Source organism: Bos indicus x Bos taurus, chromosome X (genome assembly GCF_003369695.1).
Source record: "Bos indicus x Bos taurus breed Angus x Brahman F1 hybrid chromosome X, Bos_hybrid_MaternalHap_v2.0, whole genome shotgun sequence".
Taxonomy (NCBI): Eukaryota; Metazoa; Chordata; class Mammalia; order Artiodactyla; family Bovidae; genus Bos; species Bos indicus x Bos taurus.
In genome coordinates, this window is record NC_040105.1 from 13,841,351 (window position 1) to 13,846,689 (window position 5,339).

The 5,339-nt window shown below is 51.0% G+C and overlaps 1 pseudogene; it reads right to left on the minus strand.

Annotated features, from left to right (window-relative positions):
* Positions 1-2,923: 2,923 nt before the first annotated feature.
* Positions 2,924-4,726, minus strand: LOC113887138 (annotated as a pseudogene).
* Between the last annotated feature and the right edge of the window lie 613 nt (positions 4,727-5,339).

Genomic DNA, 5,339 nt, shown 5'->3' on the forward strand with positions numbered 1-5,339 from the left:
TCCAGCCTCAGTGCTGTGGGCAGCCTTCAGGAGAAGCTGGTTTTGCCATGGCACTGCATGTGTGCTTGTCCCAGAGAAGCTAAGGATGGAAGCTGTCAGGAGATGCAGTGCCATGGCAAAACCAGCTTCTGAAGGCTACCCAAAGCACTGAGTACTGCCCCTGGCCAACAAGGTGAACCAGCAGATCAGTGGCAGCTCTCCTGGTACTCTACAGCAGGGCTGTTGCCGGGAGCCATCTCCCGGCATATGGCATATTGAATGCAGCACTTTCACAGCATAATCTTTCAGGATCTGGAATAGCTCAACTGGAAGTCTATCACTGCCAGGAGCCAGCCTGAGGAACTCCGCCCGTGGCAAAGGTCATGAGGAAGGAGGCTCGGCATACGCAAAGGTGGGATGGAGCCTCAGGAGTCCCCCTGGAAATTCTCGAGCATCTACCCCCCAAACCAGAGTCTGCCTGCTTTCTGCTTTGTGCTCTCACCTACACCTCTGACTTTACGGGGGGCTGTCCCCCACTACCTCTCTCTGAAAAAAGAGTTAACTTATAGCTCCAGTTAATAAAGTTCCTGGGTGTGATAGTGTTTCAACCTACAAACTCCTTTGGAAGTCCTCTAGCCTGCCTGAATAGGTTTTTCCGGCCACATGTGATTGCTCAGAGCCTCCCAACTGTGAGAAGCATGAGATGTTCTAAACTGTCTAAATACAGATTCCTTTGAGCAGTTAATAGACTGATTAGAAATTGTATTGGTGAAGAGTTTTTCACTTGTTGGGCCAATGTTTGCTGCTAAGTCTCCATATCCCTTACCTGCTGTGTCCCTGGCAGTGTATTGATTAATATAATTGGTATAAGTAGTAGCTTTAATGTTTGTAACCTTGGACCCTTGAGTTAATTCTTTTTCTTGTTATAACCCACCACACCTTTGCCCTATAGGAATGCAACTTTAATGCTTTTGGAGGGTGGCGCCTGACTAATCACCTTTAGAGAAAAATAAGTTTTCTGAAGAAAGGGTCTTGAAATGTTAACAGGCCTCCGGGCCAGAAGATGATGCAAATCACCTAAACTTTTGCATATGATAAGTTTGCAGGAAGAAAGCCTGGCTTACTGCATGACTCTACCCCTTCCCCCATTATCCTCTATGCATAACTTAAGGTATAAAAACTACTTTGAAAAATAAAGTGCGGGCCTTGTTCACTGAAACTTGGTCTCCCCATGTCGTTCTTTCTCTCACCTTCTGGCTGAATTATTCAGCCTCTTTTCTCCACTGAATTTCCTCACTGAGCTATCCTTATTTCAGCCGCTTTTCTCCACTGAATTTCCTCACTGAGTTATCCTCATTCTATTACTCTTTATATCTTTGATGAATATTTAAATAAATAGGTCGCCGATGCCATCTCTCCTTCAAATATCCTGGATCACCCGGGGCTGGACCCCGGCAGGCTGTAAATATAGCAGCTAAAATAGCTGCTGCTTAACTTCTTTTTAAAAAAGATTAATTTATTTAAATTGGAGGATAATAGCTTTATAATATTGTGATGGTTTTTGCCATACATCGACATGAATGGGCCACAGGTATACATGTGTCCCCCCAATCCTGAACCCCCCTCCACTTCCCTCCCTACCCCATCCCTCTGGGTTGTCCCAGAGCACTGACTTTGAGTGCCCTACTTCATGCATTGAACTTGCACTGGTCATCTATTTTACATATGGTAATATACATGTTTCAATGCTATTCTCTCAAATCATCCCACCCTAATATACATGTTTCAATGCTATTCTCTCAAATCATCCCACCCTTGCCTTCTCCCAGAGTCCAAAAGTCTGTACTTTTTTGGAAGCTAAATATATTTTAATAAAAAACAAAATACAAAATAACTATTTTCAGAAAACAGAAATATTTAATCCTTTTCCCACAAATTAGAAGTTGCTTCATCCCCAGAATGTAGTTTTCAATGCATGTGTTTGTATGCACGTGTTTCACAGACTGTTCATTAAACTGCTATTGCACAGCAGAAGGTGGGCGGGACCATCTCAGGAAAAGATGTTGGAAAAGCCACACCTCAGAATCATTTGGAAATTTGACATTTTCTAATTTTATCTTTTGACTTCTCACTTCTAAGTATTTTCATTTCTTTACCACAATCTGTCCTTTCAAGAGAGAGAATTGCTAATAGAAGTGCAGACACGAAAAGAATCTTTCTTTCCCACCCCTGCTGCAAGAGCCCAACTTTCTCAATCAAACCCACCCACCCCCTTCCTGAAACATGTCATCCGGAGTGATCTGTCACCCAGAAATTTTCCCTTTCTCCCAATACACTATGCAACCAAGTTCTGTGACTTCCCTGAACCTCTAAATTCCAAGTGTCACAGCCAGTGCCAGGAGTAAAACCTGAAAGATGAGAGCAGCAAAGGCCCCCTCTGCCAGTGCTAGGTTTCTTCTCAAGAATAATTATAACAGTAATCATTAAAAAAAGCCCTGTTCTCTCTAATCAGGGAAAAGGAAAGGCATTTGCCAGGATGACCCTGCTCCCTTCCCACATCCCACCCCTGCATTCCTACCGGGATGGAGTCCCTTCCACCCAGTAACCCTGCAGCACTGCTCCTGGCAAGGGCATCTGGCAAACATCCTCCAGACAAGTGCAGCCCTGGCAAGGCGAGGACACCTTGGTGCCAAAGACAGGAAGGGGCCGCTGGAGGACACAGCGGCATCTCCGGGATTTCTGATCTCCCGTTTGTTCCCCGTTACCACCCTGCCTCCCCCTGTCCTTCCACACCTGGGGGCTGAATGGAGGGTGGTGGCCTTGGGACATCTGTGGGGCAAGGGGGGACAAGGGGAGTCTTACAGTCAGTGATTCCATCTGTCTGTCCAAGACTTGCTGTCTGGAACCCTTCGCACTGCCCAGTCCGTTACCTCAAAGGTACAAATCAGTGTTCCTGATTTTCTTCTCTGATTCCGGTCACCAGCAGGCGGCTGCCAGCCATGAACTGCACATTCAGCACAGTGCTCATCTGGCCGGTGTAGACGCCCAGGAGCTCACTGGACGAGCCATCGGCGGGCGTGCTGTTGTGCTTGCTCTTGATGTCCCAGATACGCACAGAGTTATCCATGGATGCTGACGCGATCACGCTGCTGTCCAGGCTGAAGGTGACGCTGGTGATGTCATCCGTGTGGCCATGTAGGTCTTTGTAGAGGGTCCCAGATGCCAGGTCCCACAGCTTCAGCAGCTGGTCCTCGCCCGCCGACACCAGGTACTGACCGTTGGGGGAAAAGGCCAGACAGCGCACGGGGCCGCAGTGGCCTGTGAAGAGTCTCACCGAGTTCCCCTGCTGGGCACTCCAAAGCCGCACCGTCTTGTCTGTCGAGCCCGTGGCTAAATAGTTTGAATTGGGGTGGAACTTGACACAGTCCACACCCGCCAAGTGCCCAGCGTAGATTCGCAGTGGGTATGTCCGATCAAACGACCACAGCCGCGCCGTGTGGTCGTAGGATGCGCTGGCAAAGAACAGGCTGTGCGGGCTGATGTCCAGGTCCCACACAGGGTAGGCGTGGCCCTGGTACAGCACGGTGTTAGTGAAGCTCTCCAGGTCCCAGTACCTGATGGACGTGTCTTCAGAGCAGGAGAGCAGCGCCGAGCTGTCCGGGAGGAACCTGGTGCTGTATACTGGCCCACAGTGTCCCAGGAGAACCTTCCTCTCCGTGGCTGTCCTGTCCTCCTCGTCGACCTCGAGGGTATCATTAATCAAGTGGATGTGGGACACGTCTATTTGATGGGGCTTGGATTTAAACTTGGAAGTCAGACTCCACAGTTTTATACTGGAGTTGTTAAGGCCCGTGGCGAGCAGCTTGTTGTCCGGGGAGGCCTCCGCCGTGTTCAGCAGCTGCTCAGTGTTGTAGAAGGCGTAGGAGTAGATGGTGATGAGGGAAGGGGGGCCATCCTGGACGCTCTTGATGGTCTCCTGAAGGAAGTCCAGATCCTCCTCTTTCTGCAGGATGTACATGGGCAGGTCGGTGGGCTCCAGGCCGCTGCCCTGGCCTCTGGAGGAGCCACCCTCGCCACTGGAGCAGCTGCCCTCGCCGCTGGAGCAGCCACCGCTGGCATAGAGCTGGTAGTCCACCCTCTCGGTGGGCTGCACATCCAGGTGGATGTGCCAGGTAAGGACTCTGCACAGCGCGGTGTTGTTGTCACTCTGGAGGTAGCAGAGAAGGTAGTTGTAGCAGTCTTCTGGCAGACGAACCACGTACTTGTTGTCCAGGAAGGCCCGCAGCCGGAAGTTAGACAGGATGTCTTGGATGGTCTGGGTGGTCTGGAGCTGCTCTATGACGTCCTTCTGGCTGGCGTTCTGGAGAAACATTCCATGAAAGTGGCTGTAAAAGCTTTCCGCTGTGCTCTTTGGACTGTTCTGGACCAGGTCGAGATGGAGGTAGACAAAGAGAGGGTAGAGGAGAGGCATCAGTTCGTGGCTATGCTGGGAGTCAGAGTCCATGAGAAAATCCCGCAGCCGTCCGAACTGTACTTCATATTGCTGGGGGTCTGCCTGGCAAGGGGCTGCAGACACTGTGTTGGCACAACCAGATTCTGACTGGACTGCGAGGCTGGTAGCCATATCCTGGACGCTCTGTGACAGTCGCAGGCCTTGCTTCGGTGGGCCATCTGCGCCCCTGTACTGCCGGCTTTTGAGGTAGCAGGACACGGCGGTCTGCATCTCCTCGGTGCGAAACTCCTCCATGACTGAAGATCCCAGGCGGCTTCCGCTTCCTGTGCCCGCCACTGCCGCCGGGATTGCTCCACAACCACTTCCGTCTCTCCAGGAAGGCTCGGCCACCCCCTCCCCCCTACCACCCCATGCTGCCCCTCCCTCTCCCCCACCCCACGCCGTCCCTCCCTACCCATCCCTCTCCTCCCCCACCCCCTTCCCCCACACCCCCATCCCCCGGTGGTGGCTCTGGGCAGCCGCCCCCTGACTAATGCAAAGAGCCGTCGCGGGCTGGGCCAGGCCACTGGGGCCCAAAAGTCTGTTGTTGTTTTTATATATAATTTATGTATTTATTTCAATTTGGGGATAATTACTTTACAATATTGTGCTGGTTTTTGCCATACATCGACATGAATCAGTGACAGGTACACATGTGTCCCACCATCCTGAACCGCACCCCCCCCGCCCCACCTCCCTTCCCACCCTTTTCCTCCGGGTTGTTCCAGAGCATCAGTTTTGAGTGCCCTGCTTCATGCACCGAACTTGCCCTGGTCATCTGTTTTACATATGGTAATATAGATGTTTCAGTGCTATTCTCTCAAATCATCCCACCCTCACCTTCTCCAACAGAGTCCAAAAATCTGTT